The 27,803-nt window shown below is 34.9% G+C and overlaps 1 protein-coding gene across 4 annotated transcripts in view; it reads right to left on the reverse strand.

Moving 5' to 3' along the window:
* The window catches only part of PACRG (parkin coregulated), a 228,373-nt gene that overhangs the window by 44,370 nt on the left and 156,200 nt on the right, over window positions 1-27,803 (reverse strand). The window contains exons 6-7 of one of the 4 annotated variants that reach the window (XR_004355783.1): window positions 26,958-27,067; window positions 23,041-23,112 (exon numbers count right to left, since the gene is read on the reverse strand). The exons of 2 other annotated variants lie outside the window; for them this stretch is intronic. The gene's annotated coding sequence lies outside the window, so the exon portion shown is untranslated. Of the gene's footprint in view, window positions 1-23,032; window positions 23,113-26,957; window positions 27,068-27,803 lie in introns of those variants that run through there. One more of the 4 variants, XR_004355784.1, reaches the window with a different exon arrangement.

The following is a 27,803-nucleotide window of genomic DNA, read 5'->3' on the forward strand; positions in this document are numbered from 1 at the left end:
CTTTGAAATCAGTACCTACTGTGTGCTTCTTCTTTAGACATGCATTTACCCTTCTTATAAAAACACTTTTTTCAATGATGACTATACCCTGTCCTCCTTATTTCCCAAGTAAGCCTTACTTACAGAAATCCAGTTACTTGAGAATTAAAAAAGCTGAAAATAATACATGGAAATATATGGTGAAAAAATCCTCTAATGTGAAAATTATAAAGGCAATACACTGCCATTTCCATAAACAAAAGCATATGATAAGACATTTCTGTGAGATCAATCATAGCTGTAGTATGTGATTTTTGCAAATCTATTCTGAAACTTCTTTGCAGTCAGCACCAGAAATGTTAAAATATATACTGAAGCTTTTCATGTCTAGCCCAGAACTACAAAGTACTGAAACAAATATTTTTCTGTATTTCATTACAAATATTCATTATATTTTAGTTAGTACCAATAAGAAAACAACTCATGACAACAATAATAAAATAAGGAAGAATTTTACTTCAGTGACATATAAAACCAAATGCTGTCAAAAAGCATCATTAGAAATACCTTGTCTAGTAAGAAAGAAATAATAAAAGTACAGCAACAATAAGGTGATGGAATGAAGAGAGGAGGCTCTCTTGTCATACTGTGGATTGACTCCAGAAAGCCCAAGTTAATATTTACTAACTCTAAGCACATTCAACAGCTTTAGATTTCTTTTCTTTTAGTGGGGCCACTGCTCCTGTTGTTTGAAGACAGAGTAAAGCTGTGAATAATGCCTAAGAGCAAAACTAAACCAGAAGTAAATGACTTTTTTAATGTGTGACCTTCAACCTCAATTCCAGCTCCCCAGAGGCCATCTTTGACTGCCTCTCATGTAATGCTCTCATAGGCATCAAATGGAGATAAAGATCCTTCCACAAAGAAACAGATGAAGAAACTGCTGCAGAGAAAGGTGAGCTTACAAGTCTCACTTGACATTGGTGAAGGGAAGTTAGGGCAGTGTCATTCAGAACAGCTATTTAAATAAATGTGCTGTAGGAGCTTAACAGTGACTACAGGTAGCAAGGGTGAACTACATAGCTGGTTCACCAGTCAGTGAAGGCCTCTGCTCAGCTAAAGTAGTGCTCAAAATTAATTAACGTTGGGTGTTATGCAACACTTGATGGACTGTTTGAAATGCATATGTCAATGTTCTGTGTTACTGGACCCTTCTGAAAACTAGTTATGACCCAGTCCAAAGGGGCAAAGGAAAAAAAGTCACATTTTTAATGTCTTAGTGACTGATACAAACAGTGCAAGTGTTAGGGCTGCCAGGAGTTACGAAGGAACATCCCAGGGAAGAAACGAAATTAACCACTTCCCTGATAGGAGCTGAATTTTTATTAACATTTGATTCCTTTTCTGTAGAAAGATTCCCAGTCTTTTAAGGCGTATTTTGTTTGAATTGAAACTTGTTTGACATCCATTGTGATATTTCATCATAACCTAAAGGTTCTGCATGAGTTTACAATATATATAGTCATTTTTCAAGTAAAAGGTTTATATTTAAGCTTGTTATAGTACCACTTTCCTCCATCTCCCTACCCTCTCAAGAGTTAGAATTGAATGTTTCAATTTCACAGCTAAATATGATTTTTTAAACTTATGTTTTTTGATATGGCATACATTTTATTCATTTATTATGTCAGTTTACATCTTTGTGTCTGTGCTGTTGATTGCCTACCTCAGCACTCCTATATTCAAATGACCTTCTCATCTGTGGCTTTTAAAAGTTATTCCTTTGTTGTTTTCACTCTGACTGATAACATTAGGTAGGTTTGCCCTTTGGTCATGAAATAGTCAACAAGGCATTTGAGATGGGTTTATTTAATGACTATATAAATACAAAACCCAAAAATTAAAAAAAAATGCTAGGGACTTGATGTCCTATTATAGCAGTGATTAGATATTTACTGGTTCACCTTCAGTTATGGAAGATAACTGAATGGATGCAGCTTTCATAATTTATCAAGATTTATAGGAGATCTCAGCATAACACAAACATGTCCATGCACACCATTCACTGATCAAAGCAAAAACTGTATACAAATAAAATGCATACCATAAAGCTGTAATTGTAAGTGCAACTGTTTAACAAAATGTTTGTATTCTAAAAGTGTGTAGCAGTCTTACATAAACTAAGTTTCCCACTGAAAGTTATTTTCCTGCTACTAACTTAAACATAATATTAGTATTATTTAAAGTCACTGAACTTCATTTATTAGACTATAAAAGAAAACTCTTACCTAAAGCAATGTTAATGATTACAAACATTATCAACTGTTCCATTAAATGCTTCATATTTCATAATTTACTACTTTCAATAAATTCACCACGACTATTGTTATAAGGGAAGGATATCAGAAGTATACACTATTTATCCCACTGCCTTATCTAGTAACTGAACCTGTAAAGTGTTTGTGTGTGAACTAAGACAGACTCTTGCTCTTACTAGCTGAAAAACCAACTTGCCTTTCCCATCTGCTTCTTCTCAATAAAAGTCTTACGTCCACTAATAGAGATTGTTTGTGTACCCTTTAAAACATTTAAAATATACTTTTTTAAATTGGAAAGGTAACATCTCTCTTTGTCATCCTCTTGCAGCACAAAATACCTATTGAAGGATGGTAATTCCAGTGGCTTGACATTAAATTTTCAACAAAATAAAAAAATCAAACTGTATTTTCCCATTTAAAAAAACTCCCAAACTCGAAATACTTCATTTTTATCCCATAAATCAGGGATTCACTACATCATAAGGAGTACTTCTATGGAGGCGCCTTTTCTATTTGTAAAAAATTGTCTCTGTACAGATTTATCTTAGTTCAGGAACTCCTACATACCCCAAGAAGACATTAAATATAGCATAGCATATGGAAAGTTATTATGCATTTGTCATCACAGTTATTGACTTGGTAGAATAAGATTTTATTTGAAATAAGATCAATACAAAAGATCCTTGTTATCCTTTCTAGGTCGTTGACATTATTATTTTATAATTATTTTTCTTCCCTAATCTCCCCTATGGAAGTAAAATCCAGAAAGACTTTCACTCATCTGTGTGCGTATAAAAGTCTAAGTTCACACTGAGCTGTACAAGACAAACTGAATCTTAGACTAAAATATCTGTCTTACAATTAGAGAACAAATGAAGTTATATCTGGTTCTTCAGGAAATAGTAGATTTGACATAATACTAATTCTAGAGATAAGTTAGATTGCTAACACAAGTACAAAGAGTTTGTCAGAAATTACTACTGCCTTTTAAATGGTGTTCATATTTAAAGTCATGATGTCAGGAAAAATGTAGAATGTGGAGGAAACATTGATGACTGTAAGAACAGTCATCAAAAAGAAGTTACTCCCATATGTCATTACAAAGCTAGCAGCTGTGTTGATGAAATCACAATTCCTTTTGGTGACATCCATATGGAATACAGAGCTTTGACATTACTCTTCAGTAAAAGCTACGGTCTGATTTTCTGCATGTATGAGGCAGTTGTCAATTCTACTTGATATTCTATTCCAAAATAAAAATGTTATGGGGCATATATCTATAAGAAATTCAGAGTTACATTTGGTGCAAAATATGTTGTGGTGGGCTTTGTTCCTGATGTAAAGAAAACTGTCTGAGTCAGGAAAATCATAAAGTGATTCAAGTTGGAAAGGACATGAACAGGCTTCTCATCCACGCTCCTGCTCAAAGCAGGATCAACTGTGAGATTAGATCAGGCTGCTCAGATCTTTGTTCACTTAGGTCTCGAAAAACTCCAAGAATGGAGACTCCAGAGCCCCTGTGGACAATCTTCTCTAGTGCTTGCCTGACCCAAGGATGACTTCATAGAGAAGTTTACAGCAGAAATTAATTATCTCGAATTTCCACAATCTGATTTGAATTTTCTACTAATTAACTATCAGGAATGTTCTAACTTATATTGCTGTTGTACCCTCTCTGGGGCTTTGTTTTTTGAGTGCAAAGTCATGACAACTTTAGGAGTATACGGAGAAAGTAGTTCTGCATCATTTATACCTCTCATAGATCTCCTAATCTCTTAATCCCTTCAAGAACTCCACTTTCTGATTCTCCAGGTCTGGAAATAGCCTTTTTGCATCACAAGACAAGAAATCTGAAATTATGAGGGTACCCACTGCAGAGAGGATTTCACTGAATACAAACCACACAAATTTTCAGAACTCAGTAGCCCAGCCACTGTCACTGAGAGACAGCAACAGCATATCCTTTTTCCACAATATGAGTGAGGCAACGCCCCTGCTGACCGAACCATGAAGATAAGCTGGGTGTTACGATATACTCAATTCTTATAATCAAGGCGTATAAATAAAATTATATGCAAGTCATACTGGACAGCGATAATCATTGTTTCCGACTTAATTAAGCTATATATCGTTATATGACATACCCAGCATAAACAATAACTGGAAAAGAAGTCACAGATGTTTCTTCCTCCCCATGAATGCCTACTGCATTTTCAAACACTAAGAAAAGTCAAGAGGAAAAACAAGGAACTGCAAAAACCAGGGAAGACTAAGGAAAAGCCACAGATCATTTTAATATAGGATTTGAACATGGGACATAATGTGTATCAAAACAGAATCACATAGAGAAGAAGCAGCCGTACATAACCATAATTAATTGAAAATGTCATACTTCTGCCTATCTTTCTTAGCTACTCCTCGCTGTCATTTATACAAAACCAAGGTGAACAAACACCCCTTTATATTTAAGGTGAAGTTTATTTGATATCATAAAATGATATAGGGAACAAAGCGATATTAGAGAATAGTAAATAAACTCCAACAGGCTATACCTATCATGTGGCCTATTATATTTCCTTAATTGTCTCACCTGTCACTACAAAAGCGAGATTACTAGAATTTCCACTTTACATTAAATTAAGCTGATGAATGTAACTGGAAGAGTCTGCCAGTAGTTCCACATACGAATGTAAAAACAGCAAAGACAACAGGATTTTAAAAAGTAGATTATACTTGCTATTTCATGGTATATATATAGTTCACCTTAACAGCAAATGAGCTGTTAGGTGCTCAGGGCTGTAGGTGCACTAAGAGTAAGGGTTACCTGTGCAGAGTCTCAGTGCTGGCGGGGACTGCTGTACAGACCTCAGACCACTGCTGGCTGTGGCTGTTGGTTGACCCTGTTACCAGCTCTGTCTGCCATGTTTGCATCCTGTATGGGACTGTGCTCACTGGTAAGGGTCACCAGCCTGTGCTGGGGTCACCTTTGGCTCCTGGCTTCTCCACGTCCATGGAGCTGTGCTGCTCCTGCTTCTCCCTGCCAAAAGTGCAGGTGCAAAATGAGCAAGTACTGCCAGGAGGACTGGTGTCCTTCCAGGTCACAGGAGGGCAGGGTGGAGAAGCCAGCCTGCTAGTTAATGAGCCAGAGTGAGTTTTCTGTCTCTCATCCTAAGGAGTTCTGTTGTCAACAGTAATAATATGATTTTTAAAAACAAATAATTTGGGTTCACTGACTGCTCAAGTAAAAGATTCTTGCTCAAGGCATCTTCTAGGAAACTATTTTTATAAATGAAACTTGCAATGGTGAGGTTTTTGGTCAGTAAAAGCAGTATTTGGTGGTTCCAATACCTAAAAAAAAACCTGCAAAAAGCTAGAAAGTATCCATTTAAGAAATACCTGGATGGTGGAGTGTTTGTCATTCCACAGCTCCACCCAGCTTAACTTTAAACACCTAACATGAATTGAATTCCTTGATAACAGAGCATTCAAACCCTGACTACATAGCTCTTTCAAAAGATCCAGCACTGTTGCTCTTTTAGTGTCACATAGCAGTGGGACTTTTAGTGCAGAGAGGTCACAAGATGTTTTGTCATGCGTTTGGGCTGGTTTTGGGCAGGTAGGAATTCTGAGAGCTAGCCTATGCAAGCATTCCCTTCATCGCTGGCATTGCTGGAGCAGCACCCTGTGAATGTTACAGAGACTATAAATATGGCAAGAATTCAGAGACTAGACAGGCTTCTGAGGCTGCTTCAAGATTTGGATGATCATTTAAATGTTCCTGGGAAAGCTTGAAAATTACAGCAACAAATGCTTTTTCACTGGACAATCAAGGAATAGCAGACAAAATTAATTTTGTCTTTCATTTCAGAGGACCTACTGACTGCATGGCAAAACTGCTTCTGTTTACATGTTTACACATGTAAACAATAACACTTGCCTCTTTTTAGTCCTTAGCATATAAGGCAGTAGCTACATGGCACACAAGTCCTGTGTTGGGGCAACTGAACTCTGCAAGTTATCATGGCATTTTGCCTAAGATTTTGTCTCACTCTCCTGCAGGGTTAGCTTCCTGGAGCCAGTTTACTCAGTTTTAGTGGTCTCAGTAACTGAACTATGTTGCTCAGAGATAGCTTGTCATACTGCTTTGTACAACAAAAATCCTTACTGTCTGTCAGCAACTAGAAAGTAAGATGTTTGCCAAGTGTTTTAGTACACACTTAAAAAGCAAATCATTTCTAAATGTAAATGTTCAAAGTACCTGTAACTGTAATTTCTTAAGAATATCTTTTTTTCACATTATAAACACAACTGGAGGTTTTTAATGTTACACCATTTTCTCTTTTTCAGTACAGTGCAAATTATTCCACTGAACAGAGTACATTCAGAATACTGAATGGATTCCTTGATGACTGTATTTTAGAAGCCTTTCAACTGTGTTTTATATAGTAAAGAAAACAATACACATTGAGTGTTAAATCATGATATAAAAGCACCTATAAAACTGACTGCTGGGTTTTTTAAATGGCACTTAAATCCTGATTTATTTCCCTGAATGCATCACTTCTGAGAATCAGACTGAGATAGGTGCCTGGCTACAACTGTAGTTTACCTACACAAATTTGCATCTTCACGTGCTCAATGAAGTCCCAATTTCAATGGTCAAACGTCAAATAGCAGTCACAAAAAATTTGGAAAATTTTATTGCTCCTGTTAGATAACAGGACTAGCATAAGGAGAGATCTATGGAAATGCAAAAGTTAATAAATATTCTCTCATAACAGCTGAAAATAACATTTCACTCATGTTGAGATAGAGCTGAGAGTATATTTGTCAAATGTAAGCATAAAAAAGATGTAGTAATTGTCCCAAACTAAGTACTAAGACAGCAGGAAATTCAAAGATGAGATCATACTTAGAAAAAAATCCAAATACTTTGAGCTAGCCATGGTCTATTTCTTTTCTCTAAATCCTGTTGACCAATACTGTACTTGGATTTGTGTTTGTGTAAACCATTAGTTTCATGTGGTCAAAACTTGTTTTAGCCTAGCTGGGTGATACGCCTTTAAAAACTTTGCCCATGTCTACATGTTTCATACTACTTATTTTTTCAAGACTTTTTTCATCTATTTATCCTATCTATGATTTGGCTTACAGTGAAGACTTCCTGCTCAGTACGAGCTATGGACTTACAGTAAGTTATTATTTAAGATATGAAGATAATGACTGAAGGGACAAAAACACAGAGGGGGCATCTGCTGTTCTAAACAGCACTGTTGAAAGATAGGTGAGTTTAAAAAAACCCAACCAAACAAAACAGCCCCCAAAATAACTACATCTATGGTTCTTTTACCCTTCATTCAACTGAATACAAAACCAAAGAGGCCTAGCACTGAGGCTATTGGCAAATATCTAGATAATCCGTTGTCAAGAAGAGCTCTGCCACACATTCGGTTTTCTGACAACCCAGAAGCCAAATTGCTTAGCTCACAATTTTAAAAAATTTTGACAAGAGCTTTTGTACTTCAGTACAAAAGGAAGCAACAAATTCCAGTGCTGTACTGAATAGTAACCTGACTATAATCCTACTAATGGAATTAGCGAACATGAGGATTGCTGACAGAGAACAATAGAAAGATTTTTTTTTCCAAGGCATTAATAAAATCAGAATGTAGTTTTCAAACCTGCAATAAAATGCTTTAAAAGTTTTGAATATACTTAAATGTAAGTAGAACTTTCTCTGATAATCAGACACTGCATGTATTATTTCAGTGTGCTTCTGCATTGAAACACAAGTAAATATTGACGTAGAGGGCCATTGATACATAGTGTCCACCAACCAAAATACCAGGAAAGGAAAACATGAATGCTTCATAACATACCACCTATCTGGTCTTTGCCAAAGGAGTCAGAATGATTCCTTCATAGGTAAGCCTTCAACTGCCTTCAATTTCTAATGATGCATTGATGTCTTGGATTTCTGTACACGTGCTTGAGCTAGAGGGTAGTGGATAGTCTAGCAGAATGAGTAAATTGAGACTCCAGAGCTAAAAGAGTTTGAGATCCTCTTCACAACAGCTAATCCTGTGACAGCCATGAGCTTTATAAAGCCACAGATGTCTGCTCCTGCCCAAAGCCTGACAAAGTGTTTCAGCAAAACAGACCCCGAGGACTTAGAGATACTCGTTTCCATGAATTTGAGGAGAATTTTTTTCATCTGTAAAAAAATAAATGGTAGTGGACAAAACACATCTGGCCTAAATATAAGGCATGAAAGAATATAGTCCCATGTTTATGAAACAGATCAGGTCATTAGAAGCAATGTATAATAAACTAGTTTAAAGACACAAATTTTCTTAGCAAATCACAAAGAAGCTGTAATAAATAAGGACCATGATTTTTAGTGACTGACAAACCAGAAAGAGAAACATAGCCTATCTCATAGTCCCACATTTTAAACTATGCATGCTATGATTATATTCATAAACAACAGATAGTGTGTCTGTACATGGAAAAACAAAGAACAGTTCTTTTTTAGGAACTGTCTGTAGGAAGAACATATGATTTAGTCAACAAAAGAGCTGGAATAACCTCTTGTATTCTTTCCAATGACTATAGTTTAGTATTTAGCAGAAGGAATGTTTTTGTTCTTTTCTTGTGCTTTTTCTCTTCTGGCGAAGCATGGATTTTTTTGTGTTCTTGCACCCGGTCTGACAAACAATAACCCCACTATTTTAACATGTTCTAACCCACAGCTCTTTTTTTCAGACAGCTGCAATTTCTGTGCTCTCAGACGAAGAAGGCAAGCTTCTGACCTCTGCCATTAATGCATATAGGTGATCAGACAGCACACAACACTCCAAGTAACAATTTCTTCTACTGTCCGTGATGAAAAACTATACAGCAATCCTAGTCTAGCAATGCTGTCCTGAAATTTCCCTGTCAACTCACTGACTTCATCATAAGTAAGGGGTGACTACTAAATTAATTTATGAACATGTTTTCCTTCTTTCAGAAAGACGTGAAACTGTTAGTAGAAGGAACAGATGAAGTTCAGTCGAAGTGTGCTAACTACTAGATGGCTTTCGAAGATGATCAAATGTTAGTTTGGCAACAGCAGAAAATATTTTCTTAGCATAAGTTTCATCATCACAAATAGTTTTCCTGTTCTACAAAATATCCATACGTCCAAAGAGGAAAAACACAGGATAAGCATTTTTGTGTTTTGGGCCTGAATGTCTCTCTGTACTCTGACAACGTCTATTCAGCTTACAGACAGGTTCAGAGAAGAAAAAAATGTTCACAATGGAAAAGGTAGGAACAACTAAAATTTCCAAATTAAAATATGATCCAAAGTGAATATTGTCCAAAGCTTGACTTAAACTGAATATACTTTCTTGCATTTGACATTTCCTGGGATTGTTAATATATCACGGAAAAATCCTGAGGTGAGAGATTTTATTTCTTTGCAGAAGTCTTTTCAAAGAACCTGTTTTCTCACAGCTACTCTGTTAGTTTTGATGATTCAGAATTGTTAAGTACTGAAAGGCAAGGTAAAGTTTTGATAAGCAATCTGCAATAGAACTCTATTTTGTTTGATACTTTACCTGTTATTGTGCAAACGCAAGCATAAGACAATTTAATTCCAATGTGAAAGAAATGAGAAAACGTGTTCATAAAATCAATGTGAATTTTTAAATGAAACTGATAGAATCTGAAAAGCAGTAAGTCACAAAACATACATTATGCTATTTTCTTCTCTTCAGCAAACATATAGAAAAGTGACTTGAAAAACATAGGTGATCATCTGCTGACAGAAAGTGAGTGACATTTCTTCCATTTCCAGTGTTGGAGAATCTTAAGAAGATTGCAACTAATTTATGGGTTTTCTTGGATGCATTTTTTAAAAGAATATCCTTTTACTTTGTTATTTTTCTTTTATTTTTAAAGTATATTTGTTCTAGGTGACAAAACTTCTAAAAAAAGGGTATATTTACCCAAAATACCAAGTTGGATCTGATGTGTTTAAACTGTCAGTTCCTTAGTGTCCTTCAGAAATTAAACCATATAATTAAACCAGTAGGCTTTTTGCACCTCTAACTCCTACAATTACTCCAGTGACTTTGAGAAGGCAAGTGTTATTAAGTCTTTACAGTCACCACATATTTGCAGTATAAATTAATCCCATTTGCATACAGATTTATCCCAAAAAGCATCTGTTCAGGACTTTGTAAAATGTTGAGAATTAAGCTACTTTGGATTGGCATAAAGGGAACATTCCACAGACAAAGTTCCTCATGGGAAACAGTAATTAATGAATGGAGAATGAGAGGAGCTTCATCAGACAACCATGTTAACTCACACCTGATTGATTACGTAAAGAGAGGAAATCTGTCGTGGAGAAGACTGATGTAGGGTCTTAAATTTAGGGGTAAATTTTTTAGGACTTGACTTTTAGGAATTATAATTAAAAAAAAAGTCAAAAGTTCTTGCTGTTTTCTGGGAGTAAATATTGTGCTTGATCCATTAGTCAAATACAGTTTTCCACAATAAAATGATTCTAATACTTTACAAAAACAGCTCATGGTGTCTAAACTTTTAGCTGTGAGTTTGAAAGTCTTACACCTTCGTTTTTTTTTTTTTTTTTTTTTTGAGAGAAAAAGTTCAAATTTTGAAGCAAATTATCCTTAAAAGAAATGTGGGAGGTTTAGAGCACCTGTTGGAAAGCAAATTTTCAGAACTTCAAGTCTTGTGAACACACTGGTGTTCTGGTGGGGTCAAGTCTATAGAGGTACATTTGTCCCTTCTCTGCCTGAATAGACAGTTATTATGCTTAATTAAACTAGTCATACACCATGAAATATATAGTTTAAGCACCGTATCAATTTACAATTACTATAGATATCCTATGCTTTCCAGTTGTAAAAGTGGAATCATGCACTGAGGGAAAGTAATGGAGGGACAAAAGATGGGAAGAATGTTTGATGGGAGCTGAGTTGGTTGACAATGGCCTACGAATACCCTCCTATAAGGATTCCTTCCATTTGTTTCCAGCATTCTACTGTGCTCCTCTGTAACTGTAAGCACCTACTGGCCTAATGTTCTTCTCTTACTGAAGTATGAGGTAGCATTGAAAGGATGCTGATCCAATACATAAAAGCTGAAAAGAACAGAGGAAAGACTCTTCTAGATTGTTCACTCAGTCTGCTAGTACTGGAAGACACCAGAGAGACATTGCCAAATATTCTGATCAAGATTTTTCCGTGGCTCTCTAACTTAACACTGAACATCTACCTGATCATTCTGCAGAGATGTGCATTTTTTGCAAGGTAACTACGATATTCTTCTGTCATCAAGCCATTTGGGATATCGATTTCTCAGAAAAAAAAACCAAACAGCCTTTTTTCAAATATTTAGTGTGCTGAATCACTGGCTATGCTGTGCTTCTTCCTACTTTTGTCTTTACCCTAGCAATTTTAAGAAGTCATATACACACTAATGTCAGTGGGGGCTCCAGGAGTTAGGCAGCCCTACAGAAAATCAGATTTCATAGTATTTGTCTTCATGAGATTCACAGAATTTCCTGATGTACAGGTAACAACTTAGCAGGACAAAAATAGCATTGCTTCAGATTTTCAGATGTTCTACTGCTGGCAAACTTTGTCTTTGGAAACAAGTACATTGCAAGATACAATTACTGAGTTGCCAACCTAGCTATACTTAACATCTTAGAATGACAATGTGTGCTAGCTTTTGTAAATACTACTAGTTGCATTTAGCACTGGAAGGAATATATATTTTGTGTGATTTCTCCAAACTCAATCTTTTCTATAGTGCCAGATGCTGATGATAGAAACACTAAAATGTGAATTAGTCTCTAAACTCAGTTTTGTTAGGGGGTTTATGTGACAGAAATATAGGACAAATAACATTTTCTTGCAAAAAATTTTACATACAATGTATGTGAAAAAAAAAAGCAGAAGAAAACAATGTAATGAAACTGATTTAGAATTGAACCCAAGAATCTGAAAAGAAATTCTGGTGCAGTACATGCAACTACAGCATAATGAATAATCAGCTCTCAAAATTTCTGAATTAATCAGCTTTTATTCTTTAGTCTGCATTTGTCACTGAGTATTCCTCTTTGTTATTTGTTCCTGTTCTCTACTAGGCTGCCCACTTTTCGCATAAAACAAATGTCTATTTATGGATTTATAATACATTAAGCAAAGTGAAGTAATTATTTACTGTGCTATATGCCCCATCAAAATTAGTCTGACAGTATATTTGATTGGTTTTAGATATACAACACTGCAGAAAACGGGAAATCAATAGAATTGCTAAAATGTATTTTGACTTAACTGAGGTAAATATGTAATTAAATCCATACATTTTGATTTAAAAAAATTAATTCCACCTTTCTAAACTATTTGGTTTGTATTTATGAGATGCTGGAGTATAGATCCTGTAAATAAGGAAAAACAAAATTAAGTGTAATTCAGCTTTTTACATAAAAATATTTAGCTAAGTTCAGTCTTAAAAGATCAATGAAAAGAAACAGTAATATGCTGATATATCATAAACATTGTCATCCTGTTTATTATTTATATTATTAAACAATGTCAATCTAAATAATTGTAAGATTTTCAGACTTCTGACACTATAAAAGAGACATTTCTGGAGTAAACTGTAGAAACCACCCACAAGCAAAGGATGTATTATTTTAGAACTATTATTAGTATTAGAAAAATAAAATTATATTGTACCTGTTGCACTTACGAGAAATTAAGGGTGGTAGGTATAATAGCAACAAACTACTTTAGTGGTTGGAGTACAAGATAAGAGGTATATTCTTGACACAGTCAATAGGTAGGTATATTTATATCAGAGACTCAATTTCTCATATTTAAGTAGGTCAATATCTTTTTGAAACAGTTACGGATGATCTGGCAAAAATACCACAACAATGTCAGAAGATTACACTACAATCACCACAACATCACAGAAAAGAGTGATAAAACAGCTTGGATATTTATAATTAAAAAATACAATAAAGGTTATGAATAACAATTAGTAACACTATCATATTCAAAATGAAAATGTGGGTAAGCTTTTGAGCTGGACATTTTCTGCTCTGAAGTCCTACAGGTAACTACAGCTGCTCTTGAGCCCCATAGGAAACTGAGCATATACAGAAGCACAGGGTGCCCTCAGTACTGTAGGGGAGTATGTTTGCTCCTGATTCAGTGAAGGAATTTTATCCCTTAGTCAGTGAAACTTCTTCAGTTTTTTTGCCTTGTTGTTGGTCATTCAGGCTGTGGTTCCCAGCCCATGACAGAGACTGTGCCATTTTGATAAAGTCTCTTGACACCTTGTTATCTCTGACTTTATTTGTTCTTCCAAACTCACTCTCTATTCCCACCGTCTTCATTCTATCAACTTGGACTTGATCATCTCATACTGTATCAGGCCATTTCAGCATCCTAGCCTTGATAGCAAATTATAATCTTTTTGCCAGATCATATTCACTAGTAGGAAAAACATCAGGGTGAAGCAAATATTGAACCTGGCCCAAGAGAATGGGCAGGAATATACAACTGCTGGTGGCAGAGAAAGAGGAAATAGGATTTAGGAATAGGAAATGTGGAACTCCAACCAATACAAAAAAGCCAAGCCTTCCAGTGCTAGTCTTATAAGGTCCTGTATATCCTGATGAATATAAAATTGAAAATGTTTCCAAGTATGCATTGTTTAGTAAACTGTAGATTTTAATACAAAATTACAAGTGCAAAGCCACATTTCATGTCTTGATTTCAGTGAACTTAAGAAAAAATACGTGGGTCCAGATTTAATCATTTTTGTCAAAAAAAATAAATTGTAAGAACATGTACAAATATGTGCTACACTTTACCCTTATACAAAGTAGGAACACTCTAAATGTCCACACAGCCATGCTCACTGTCCACCTTCAAATCCCTATTTAAAATCCTTCTTTGCCATGAAGACAAAAAAGCACAAAACCCTCATATAGACAACTGCTAGATGGCTGTTTTCATACTGATCAGAGCTGGTTTGTTGTTTTCTTGTGCTTCCCCTACCCATGTGTTTTCTTCCACCTGTTAATGGCACAGTTCCCCTATAAATTGTGAAGTCTTTGGGGTAGGGAGGGTCCCTTTGTAGCATGTTTGTGCTGTGGGGACAAAGGAATCCAGGGATCTAGAACTCTACAAAGGAGATCACTCGCCTTCATGGGACATAAGGCCTAGATATGGCACTTTCTTCTTTCCCCTATGATTGAAACATTCTGCAGGAAGGAGTCAACAATGACAAATCAGCATGAAGAAGGATCTCTAGTCCCTGATGACATCAGATAATTTGTTACTCTTAATCAATCCAACTCTGTCCCTTCTGATCTACTGTTCATTCCAGCCTTTTTGTGTTTTATCTCATACTATATTTATTTCAGTTTCAGCTATAGCTTTTTCTATTCTCATCCGTCTATCTTCCTCTTTCTTTTTTTTTTTTTTTATGAAATATTACTGAAAAATATTTAAGTTCTATGTAAAGCCTTGCACCTTTGGCTTTATAAGCCACGTAGATCTCCACTGCAAAGAAGCTAGTACTTATTTATGGGATGCTAAAAAAGTACAGTCAGAGAAGCAGAAAGAATTTTTATAGTCTTGGTGAGGCTAATTCTTGATTATAGGTATTGATCCTGTGTCTTGCTAAAAAAAATGGTGAAAAACTGGCAGAGGTATAGCAAAGTACCACAAGGCCTGAGAAAACACCACACAGTGTGAGACTTCAGAACTGCAATGTTTTTCAGCTATTTAGAAAGAAGACTGGAAAGTAACTTGACTACAGTACATAAATATCTTCATGGAAAGAAAATATTATCTACTAAGAAACTTTGATCTTATGAAGAGAGATTTCACTAAAACAAAATGTTGAACACCAAAGTCAAATTCAAATGCAAACTGAAAATGCAATTGAGATTAGGCATGCAATTCCAACAGTAAGAACATCCGGCTACTTAAATGCAAACCAAACAGGGGCTTCAAATAAGGCATGGTTACCTTCGTGGAAGTTAAAATCAGTCAACCTTTGAGCTCTCCCTTTCTCAATAAGAGGCAAGTTTTATTCAAATACACATTATCAGGCATCACCATCAGTGTTGATGGTCTGCTTATCTCTTTGGCTTTGAAATCTATGTACCTCCTGACACTCAGTAACTCCATGGCCTCAGTTCTACCAATCTTGCCTGTCTTCTCCTGATTCCTAAGTTATTGTGCAATGGTTGGCTGTTTATTATAGAAGATTCTTTTGAAGTACTGAGTAAAATATAATTAACTCTTCTGAAGTCTCAAAACCTCCTTCCAAACCTGCAGCAAAGCAGAAAGATTATCTACCTCATATTGTTAACAACTACAGAACTTACTAAGCATTGATACCTTATGAAGTTACAGTTCATAAGGTTACAGTTTTGGGGACCAGGATCATTTGCAAAAATAGTATATCCTTTCATTGCAATCAATATAATAACTACAAATTTTGTGGTGCAATTCAAGAAAATTGAGAGATATTCATCTAGGTGTTTTCAGGACATTTGGTGCATCTCTCTCACAGCAAAAAAAAATATAGACTACAACTGTATTAATGAAACAAACAGGGCCAGAGCATGGCCAAGCACTGCTCCAATACTGCCTGTAGTGTTTAATTATTAGCAGCCATCTAAGCACAAATGCTGAGCCACTAGAGAACACGCTCAGGATATTTTATTTGCTAATACAGACATAGCCATATAAGGCTATAAATACATGACAATTTTCTCCCCTAAGAACTGGATTAAAATATCTATTTAATAAATCTATCCAGTCCTATCTTAAAGGCCATTGTAGAATCCTAAATATAATACATAAATTGTTCCAGGGCATAACAACTACACAAGTAACTACAACTTAAAGTAAGTTGAGTTTGAACCTAACAACTTTTAGTCTTTGGAAACTGTATTACCCTCTGTTGGCAAAATTAAGTGCTACCAAGAGCTTGTATAATTTTTTTGTCATGAGTAGCTATCTATTAGTCAGATAACTAAGTCCTCTCTCAATAGTTTCTGTAGTGTATAAAGGACTAAACTGAAACCTGTAAATTTCATGTTTCAGGACATTTTTTTTCTAATTCTAAGAGCCTTTGAAATCTCTCCAATATTTCATGTCCTTCTTGAAGTGTAAATATCAGCTTTAAACACAGCACTGTCACAATAGTTCTCAGACAACTGCAAGAGAAGTGTAGGGAACAGAACAAAGGTCTCTATGTAACCTTTGTTACCTTTGTAACAAAGATTTTCGATACTGTGAGCAGAAAAGGTCTGTGGCAGATTTTGGACCATTTAGGATGTCTCCCCAAGTTCCTTAAAATGAACATCTCACTTCATGAGAATCAGCACGACCAAGTCAGATATGGTGATGCACTTTCTGAGCCCTTTCTAACAACCACCATGATGCTCCAAAGGGCCACGGCAGACCTCGATGATCAGGATGGTATCTACATCCAATATTGTACTGATGGAAGCCTATTCAACCTAAGGCGACTGAAGGCCCACACCAAGACCTTAAACCATCTTGTCCGGGAGCTGCTTTATGCTGATGACGCCGCCCTTGTTGCCCACACAGAAGCAGCTCTGCAGTGTTTAACATCCTGCTTTGCTGAGGCTGCTGAGCTCTTTGGGCTGGAAGTCAGCTTAAAAAAGACAGAAGTTCTCTATCAACCTGCACCTCAGGAAGTGTTCCATCATCCCCATATCACCATTGGTCAATCAGAGCTCAAACTGGTCCAGCAGTTTAATCACCTGGGAAGCATCGTCTCCTCAGACAGTAAGATTGATGGAGAGAAAGACAACAGGTTAGCAAAGGCATATAGAGCTTTTGGAAAACTCCATAAAAGAGTTTGGTGAAATAAACACCTGAAGAAAAGTACCAAGATCAGTGTTTATAGAGCCATTGTGCTGTCTGCTCTTTTATATGGGTCCAAATCATGGGTCATTTACCGCCACCACCTGCGACTCCTAGAACGCTTCCATCAGCGCTCTCTCCATACAATCCTAAACATCCACTGGTCAGATTATGTAACTAATACATCTGTTCTAGAACAAGCAGCAGTCACAAGTATTGAAGCCATGCTGAAGCCTGTTAGGTAGGGCATGTCTCCAGGATGAAGGACCACCGCCTCCCCAAGATTGTGCTCTATGGTGAATTTGCCACCGGCTGCCACAAGAGAGGAGCCCCGAAGAGGAGATACGAGGACTCCCTGAAACAACATCTCAGCCTTGGCCATATTGATCTTCATCGCTGGTCTAGTCTGGCCTCCAATTGGGAGATATGGAGACGCACTATCCATAACGCTGCTGCTTCCTTTGAGAAAGCACGCAGGATCACCATCGAAGAGAAAAGACAACACAGAAAGAATCGTGTCTTGCCGATACCATCCAAGGAGTCTTTGTGCTGTGCCTTTTGCAACCGGTCTTGTCTATCTCACATTGGCCTCTTTAGCCACCAGCGCGCTTGTAGCAAATGTGGGTAGAGCCCTTCCCAAATCTTCATTCGCGAAGCCTAGCCATGATGATAGTCACAATAGTTTTAATGAAATATGTGCAGATATGTTCAACTTCTACTTGACAGTCCTTCTCTTATAAACATTCTATTATCCCATTTAACCATACCATGGCATCAAGAATTCCTGTTGATGCAGTGATCTTCAATGACCTTATGTTCTTTCCTGGGTCTTCATTATCAAAGACAAGCTCTATTATGTAAGTACAAGGTGTATCCTTTGTTTACAGGTTTACTATGCTTCACCTAGATATATTAAAACAAATCTGTTTTTCTACTGTATGGTGATTATGAGAATTTTGTATTTGTTTTACTTTTTTCATACCAGACATTTTTATCTACAAAGGTTTTGTAACACTACTTGTATGAGCAATCACACCATTGATGAACATGAAGCCAGGAAATAATTCCCTCTGAGAGATCCCTTCACTTGTGGCCATCAGTATCTTCCCAAAAATGACTGCATTTTGACATCAGCTTCTAAGGTTGCCCCTAATACACCTAGTATACTGATTAATTCCCTGTATTACACTTCTAAACAAAGGGTCATATATCACCAAAACAAATCAATTGACACATTCATGTAGAGTATGTCAACATGCATCATTAAATGGCCTGTTTGCAAAACAAATGCAGTGTATGTTTAACATCAATTGAACAGTCTTAAATTAATTAGGAGATTTACCTTTCTTTCATTTTTTATTTGTCAAAATAATTTTTCCACGGAATTTGTATTTATATTATTGTATTATTCTGGATAGGCTAGTTGTAAATCCATAGTTACAAGTTCATTGAAAATGTGGTTAAAATTAATTATTTTAATTTTTAATAGTTTATATATATATGTATTCTTCTCTAACTCAAATTAATTATTATTAGATAGAATATTTGTGAATGTTTTCTTTGATTCAATGAAAGATATGAAGCTAAATGATTTTTTAAAGGACTGATTAAAATAACACAACAAAACACTGGCATAATATGTTAGCTTGGATGCCTCTAGCTTTAAGTAATTAAAACTTCATAAATACATTATTTACAATATATGTAAATATTGATTAAAATCTCACAGAGGGGCTGTGTGATTAATTAACAACATACCTTTTATACATATTTTCTCTAGTTATCTTAAAACTTGTGAGAGAACAAATATTTACAGGAGTACCTTACACTTACAGCTGAATCCATGCTATACCCTTACTCCCACTAGTGACACATATTCCAGCCCCCTTTGCTACTTGGCAGATATTTCACTTGCCTTCAGTCTGATCCTTGATGCTCTAAAGTGCCATATGATAGGAGATGCCTAGATACAGGAAAGATACATATACACACAAGCATGCTAATAAACACCCATGCATGCATATACTTGCAGTCGCAACAAAGATTTTTTAAAAATTTGGATTGCTTAGTTGAAATTATGTATGCAAATACGTTATAAGTTAATGATTCCTAAATTCATGAAGGAATCATAGCTCATGATGCTCTGGGGTTTTAATGTTTGTATTTAGAATTTGGTATCAGCAACCTTAACACACATTACCATATCTTCTGTAGTTGTAGCAATCGTAGCAAAACTAGAATGCAGATTTGGTCACTGCTTATGTCTTTTACTTCCTGTTTGTGGTTAGTTGCAAAGGATGGAGAGAAAGTTTTATTTTCTAGGCCAAAATTTAATAAGAATATAATAAAACATTGTTACAGTAAAGTTTTCACAATAAAATTTCTGATAAAATACCACTTCTTTCATTAATGTTCTAATATAGCAAAGCAATGTCACAGAGAACTAAGCTCCCAAAATATTGAAGAATTATCAGAATACATTGGATTTGTTATATTTTAATTCAGACAAAGATAACAACATCTATTTGGTGCTGACTTAATACACACTCAAGACATTTGATACACAAATCAATAATGAAGAGCATGCGATTCCCTGCACTTCTATTCTGAGTGATTCATTTGTAAACTGTGTAGAATGAAAATTAAGAGAATGTGTTGTCACATACCATGTTCTTTAATGGAATGCAGGTTTTATTTGATATTGTAGCATTCTTTTCAGTGCAAGATTTTGGTCAATTTTTTTGAGTGGCCAGGGAGGCCGGGAAGCGTATCGGTTAAAACTAAGTTTTTAAACCTGTAATTCAGCACGTAGAACTGGTTTATCAGCTCAGGGAGCTGAATCAAAACATCTCAGTTTCTCTACTGGTTTTTTTAATAGTAGTAGAATTTTGTTAACAAATTCTTGTGCTTGTAAATTCTTTTGTCACTGAACTAAACTCTGTAGAAAGCAAGCTATTTAAACAAACTGCAGAATATATTTATCAGCCGCTATAATATGCCATCATTTTCAGGTACATGTATTCTTCAGTTGTGTATCATGTGAACATATGTTCGAAAACTCCTTATAGAAGAAGACAGTGTATACATTCTCTACCCACATTCCTTCACACAAAAATATGAAACGTTTCTGCCTTACACCAACCAGATATTCCTGTTGTTTCAATAACAAAGAAGAAAATAAATAAATAAAGACAATATAATAATTGCGGAAGGCCAGATCCTAACAATGTGAAATGTCAACTGTCTGCATCACAAACAGGATTTGGCACAGAGAAATGTAGAGAAAACTGAGTATCATTGAAGTCAATAGCAAAACCTCTGCTAATTTCAATACTCAGGAGTTCTGTTGAGTGTTTAAAAGAAAAGTAAATAGGCTTATATAATTTAAGATGAAACTAGATAAGTTGATTTTTCAAGGAAATGAAAGGAACTCAAAAACTGAAAAAGAAAATGAGGTTTTTTAATTAGTTTTCATACACTGTCAAGTACAGGTTCTCATAGCATCTTGTTTATTCTTTCATTATATGGTTTATGAAAGCCCGTGAAACCTATATCTGCAAAAAATCTGTGCATTAAGGTAAGCCTGAAGAGGACATGTTCAGAATCTTGCAAATGAGATGACTAATACACATGAAACCATTGGACTCAATATCCTGAGGCATGAGCATACTGTCACAACTGACTGGTGACTCAGAAGTGCAAATGCTCCTTCAATCTAAAAAACATTAATGTGGGAGAAAGACAGATGTTACTAAAGAATACAGGATTTACTCTATAAGGATGAAAATTCATTTCTCTTCCTGAGCATAATCAGCAGTATAGAAGAAAAAAAACCAACAATCAAACCAAACCAAGGCATAAATGCTTCTGATTAAGTATATTTCTGTGTTTGTTCTCCTATTGTATATGATTTGTATCGCTGTAAACGATCCTCTCCATGCTGTCATTACAGAGCTAAGAGCAGAATCAACCTGTTATCTATTAGCTGTCTGGATATGGACAGAATTTATCTAGAGACTGAAGTAATTAAGGTCTTTTACAACTAGAAGCTAGTTTAACAAAACATGTATATTTTTTTTTTTACCTAGCCTTTAAATTGTCTAATCTAATACTTATCATAAGTTTTTCATCAGTTAGATTTAATTTCTCCAACACAAACAAAGCATGTTTGATCTTTAGGCGCCCTTATTAGAATTGCTAAATAAAAGAGCACAAGGTAATTCTGTAATGCTATTTCAGATCAAAATACCCTTTGGCCAGTATTTCTCCTCCTTTGATACATGATGCACATTTTCAAATTTTAGCACATTTGCAAAGCTTACTGTCTATTTGTGTCCGTGTTCAAAGAATACTGCTGACTGAGATCAACCAGGAGTTTATCTTGTTGCCACTGATTTTATCTTCCTCCTGCCTTTTTTCACAATTAGTACTGCATATTTTAAGATTAAATCTGTCTGGAATATGCTCTATTCTACTGAACAATCTGCAAGCAACAGAGAACAGTAGCATAGCACTGTCACCACTTGGAATGTAGTAGGCTGATAATTTTGCTCATAGAAGGCACAGAGAGATGCAGAGGAAACACATGACATTTTCTTGAAATGAGCTAAATATAAAGAACTAAAAGGTAGATTTTACAGTTATTCCTGGGGGGTAGATTGGCTACATGCAAAGACTGTTTACACAAACTGTGTGCAAAACTGCATATACAAGAGAGTTTCTTGGGAAAAAGAAATATTTAATGGTCATCTAATGACCAGTTTTTATGAAATACAGTGAATGGGAAATCTCTGAAACATCAAGACAGATGCAATTTAGTAAATCAGTATAGAACAACAAATACATTTTCAAAAATTTCTGAAATTAACTTGGAGTTTGAATATCAGAAAAAAGTATTTCCTTTAATTTTATCAGGCAATTTAATAAAAGAGATCTTCCTCTACAAACAATGCCTACCATAATTTCTTGCAATTTCACGCAAGTCTAATTAAAAAAAAAGTCATTTTGACAGCTCATTTTACCAGATGGAACTGTTCATAATACATTTGTAAATATTCTTATTCAGACATTAGCACATATATTATACACAGTATGCACACTATGTATATACTGAGAGTCCATCACTGAGACAAAATAACAGAGCTGCTAAGCACCCTGAACTTTTTCTAGACAGATTTAATGAACCAAAATGAGGGAGGACCAAATTATAGTGATAAATTTGAGTAGAAACTGGTAATAATCAATGTATCGTGTTTGGTTAACTGTTAAGGGTTTTTTCTCCTCAGGAGACTGAATACTTCTTAGCGTCCAAGATTTTGCCTCCTAAGTGTTTCAAAGTTGAATGTCCTTTAAGGAGGTATTGGCATTGATAATTAGCATTGATAATAGGTATTTTGGAAAAGGAAATAAGTGATTAATGCTGTGACAAGAAAAGAGTATTTCTGAATAATCAACATACATACATTTTTCCTGTGATACACAACAGCTTTCTGACTCTTTTCTATTGTTCTATGAAAACTCTTGTATCTTTGATGTGAAATTACACAGCATACTTTACAAGAGCAAAGTATTGAGATTAAAAGCCAAATGCTTAATGAAGATTAAGCAAAAAAATCACATCTAACTAATTAATAAAGGAGATTTCTTGCACAATGAACACGGTAGGTGAGAAAAGAAACCCCAGCATGACAGGGGATAGTTCTCCCAGCTCATGCTGGGACTCAACATGTAGGGTGAGAAAAACAAATTCTCTTAAGCAGACTCATCCTCTGTCCTCTGCAGCTCTACCTTAGACTGAAGATGGACCTTCTGAGTGAGGGAGCTTCAAACCACTTTTTAGCAGGTCCTTTGTCACAGGTGTGAAAGCTCTGCTTGGACAAAATAGAGAATCAAGGCATTTTGATCTGCAATTTTTTTATTTTTTCTTTCTGTAAAACCATTTCTAATTATTATCAAGTTCAGAAAAAAATGCAGACATCAAATTACTGTAATTTAAATGATAATAATTGCACATAACAAGTCTCAAATACACACTAGCCTTGTTTGCGAAAGTGACTTGAAAAATGCAATTTATACAACATGTGCAGACTGAAACAATATATTCTTTGATTCTACAGATCACTTATGGAGATCTGGTATACAACGACTATCAGTAATGTCCAACTAGAATCTAAGACTACTTACATTTACCAGAAGTTTTATGTACAGTCCTTGGGAAATGATGGTAATTTTCCTGCATTATATGAATAATTTTTAATATTATGAAAATGAATAAATAATATAAAACTATCTATTATATGCTATCTATAACATCTAGAATAATATATAAAATAAATTACAAAATACTATAGAGTAATATTTTTAAATATTATAAAATATTATAAAACCATCTATTTTAAGGAACACTGATATTTTACTTAGATGCTGTTAGTATTTAGTATTCAGAAGTTACTTCATTAAAATCTATTCACTACAGAAAAAATGTATGTTATTTGTATAAAGCTGTGAATGACAGCATGATGAGCAAGCTCCATCTCCCAAAGATAAAACAAAGTTCAAGGAGTGGATTAAAGTGAACCAAATATCAGTGGCTGTCTGCTTTTGCAGATCACTCTGTTTAGATGTCTATTGCTATAAGCTGACTGTGTGCAACTTGAAAAGGAATATTCTATTGTAAATGTATCCTCAACCAGCACAGATGGCATAAAATGCTTAATGTTGTTTTCACACGATATACCATGCTGTAAGAAGATATGGCTGGAATAAATACATTTTATTTTGTCTTCTGACATTTTTCCATATGATTTAATTATTCAGAGAATAGTATAAAACTTCAGTAACTTCAGTATGAGTATTCATTAATTAAAAGTGAATGCAATACTTTGCCAAAAATGAAAATAAATTTGCATGACATGTAAATAATATAACTGTTGGTGGCACTTGGTTTAGCTTATGTATTTTGCCCAAAGGGACAGGTGATTATGAGCTTACTTTCCTCTTCATCGACATATTCTGAACAGTTTACATAATAAACAATTATTCAGATATCAATGTATAAATTCACAAAATTTTTCTTTCATTACCAGAGAAAGAAAAGATTGATTCTACTCTACTTTCACTATGTCTTTTGATGACAGAAGAAAGAAACTAACAATAGTTACATGCAGAAGTGGAAAGGAGAAAGGACAGATTCTGTGTCAGCTCTGTGCAGATGCAGAGGAATCAAGTACAATAACCTTTTACATGCAGTAGTCAAGAAATAGTACTGCACAGATACTTTTTTTTTCCCTATTACAGAACAAAGAGACTGAGTTCATGCATCACTGAATGTGAGGCAGCAGCTTCCCATCAGGGACTGGCTCTTGGGGAACCCACAGGCAAAACAATGGAAACTGTAATTAGAATACTTTTCTCTCCTATTCTGAGAATAAACAGTCTTTTCATTGTTCATGTTTACACAAATAACAAAATGCTCAGCTGTGTTTTAGTAACTATAGATGATACAGTAGCAGTCTTGTTATAGAAATATATATGCCAATGTAATTTAGGATTTATAATTAATATAGAAATTCTTTAAGCATTTTCAACCTCTGGAGTTGCTCAAGCATGCATTTTCTGCATAGTATATGACTCAGATTTTATAATGTCTTTTCTGCTTAAATATTTTCAATTAAATAATGTTAAGTATGATCACATTAATAGTATTTAACTTCCTATATCACCTTTTTCAAAGCTTTTAAACTTATTAGCTAATATACTGGAGAAGTAGTATGAAAAATACTAAATCTGCTTGTCTGACCTCAAGTAATAGTTACAGAATTGCTCAAATTTATTTTGGTCCAATAAAAAATAGCATTAGCATTTTTATTCCCTGCAATTATAATTACTTTATAGTAATGGAAGTCCTCACATTTTAAGCTAGACCTCTGCCCTTGTGTTTCTACCTTAGAAGCACTATCTACCTTTATATTCATTATTTACTTACAGAAACAAAACACATGAGAAAATTTAATATCTAATGTCAATGCATAGCCTATTTATAAATGGATGCTATATTTCAGAAATTAAAACCAAAGCTATTAATATTTTATTACTACTCTCTATTAGATCTGTAACATACTGTACAAAGCAGACCTTCACCTAGCTGGGGATAGGTTAGGAGATCTAGTACATTTCCTCTGATTTTATGATTCTCTTTAGATCACTGTGTTTGGAATGCATGATATCATAATAATAACATGTACCAGTATGATGACTAACTCCATCTAATGTTAGATGACTAATAAAAAACTAATGGCAATTACACACCATGGTCAGTTCAGTGTCAAAGAAATGAGTTTATTATTTAGGTTTTGTATGGGTAAGAAGAGTGACCGTTCCATTGAAAAAGTAAATGAAATCAATAAAGAGTTTGCTTTTAAAATGCATACTGCATATGAGAAAGTAAAATAAAGATTCATAAGCAAAAATCTAAATTATTTTGGTTACCTGCAGCATATGTACTTTTCCATGAGGAGCCATCCAAGTGTACTATAGGTACTAGCTTATGTTCTAACAACATTATTATCTTCACTTTAGAATACACTTGACAAAATGGCTCAAGACATCAAAAGGGCATAGGATGGAGACTTCCTAGAATACAACAAGTCGGCCTTGAATAGATTTTTACCTCCTGCTACTGTATATCCTTTACCATAAATTACAGAATAGTAATGGTAGGGATACCTTTGAGAGAGCTTCCTGACATATCTAACTTTGGCAGAATTATAAGTATTTTTGAATCCATTAATCCCTAGCTCAGCTGTTTTAAATGATAGATAGCCTTAGAACATGAAAAAAAATTTCTATCTTCTCAGTTCTAATATTTCTTTCTTTTTTGTTTTATGAGCAAAAGAGAATTTGTAGGCATCATAAGGTTAAATTGGGATTACAGAATTTCACAAAAATACTTTAGTTTTCTGGCCAAAGTTGCTAGACTTTGGGGATCTAAAACCAGGTGTCTAATCCTATGTTTCAGTAACTGAAAATGGAACTTGACTGTCAAAGAATGGAAGCAGCTGCTGGAGAAGTGAGGCCCATAATTTATTTTCTGAGGTCCTCTTCAGGCAACACAGGGCTTGGAGGCTAACCAGATATATTTGAGAGAAACAGCATTTTAGTATATAATACTGAATTTCATACAGAAGCTCAGACAAGTTACTGTGACCATATGCAAGGATGTCTATCTGCCTCTAAAGTAGCCCATAAGAAGTTGAGTGAAAATTTGGCTTCAAGCCTCATGATACACAGCTCCAAATCTCAGTCTGGGATGACTAGTATGAGTAACGTAGCTTTTAAACTGTAGTTTTTAATTTAACAGCAAAAGGAAAGTAGAATCTTTTATGTTCCTAGTCAGGTATATTATAATTCACCTTTTATCTTTTAAAAAAACACATCTGGATCTTCTTAAAAAGATGTCATTGCAATAAAAATTGGGAAAATTATTACCTCCATCTTAGACATTTTAAACTAAGGAAACAAATGGAACTAAAGTCTAGACACTCAACTTCAGAAATTAGAAAGAGATGGTGGCAGTTTCTCCTGTACCCATGAAAAGGGTAGAGAATCACCCAGCACACTGAAACACTCAGGTTTTCTTCTCAGATTGACAGGACTTATATCTGCATTTCTTGCTTCCCACTGAAACTGCTCTGATCATCATATTATGTATTACCTTGTGTTTTATGCATTAGTTTGTGTTTTCTCACTCCTGTTAAATCTGCTCTGGTTTGCCTCAGTTGTTTAAATGCTTGCTGACACAGATAAGATGTGGAATGTTCAACTCTAAATAAAAAACATAAAACATTGAAACTCAAGTTCTTGCACTCAGAAATATTTAAGTATGTTGTACTTAGTGGAATAACACCCAAAAGACCCTGAAAAAAACATTTTCAGAAGATACACAGCATATTACAGTTCAGATCTACTTTCTGTGTTCAAAGAGAAATTCAAATCAACACCTATCAGGTTTTGGTGGGTATTTGATCAGCTTCCTGCAAATTTTATAATTTATGAATTCTGTATTTTCTATTATTTTCTATTTTTCTCTGAAAACTAGTTAGCAAACTAAAGTTTGCAAATGGTTTATATGTAACAAGAGCACTGATTTTCATATTCCCAGTACATGAACTACTTTGCTTAACAAGATTAGCAACATTTAATATGATATATATATTTGTTCATACCATCTTTTATGCTCCAGACTCAATTCTATTCTGCTTGGAGTCAAATAAAGTCACTGATTTCAGTAGATATAAAATATTGATCTCTGTTTGTATTAAAAATTATAGCAATAAGTACATAATCATCTGTTTACATCATACCACTTCAAGCAGAATTTAGAATCTGGATCAAACTCATGGGTTGGTTAGTGTTATTTATACACCTTACTTTTAGTTCATTACAAAGCACTTCAGCTACTATCATTTCCTAACTAACGTAATTTATAACTCTAACATACTTTGAACAGGCGGACTCAAAGAATTCACAAAGAATTTTAAAACCTTAGATATACAGTGTA

Source organism: Chiroxiphia lanceolata, chromosome 3, assembly GCF_009829145.1.
Source record: "Chiroxiphia lanceolata isolate bChiLan1 chromosome 3, bChiLan1.pri, whole genome shotgun sequence".
Taxonomy (NCBI): domain Eukaryota; kingdom Metazoa; phylum Chordata; class Aves; order Passeriformes; family Pipridae; genus Chiroxiphia; species Chiroxiphia lanceolata.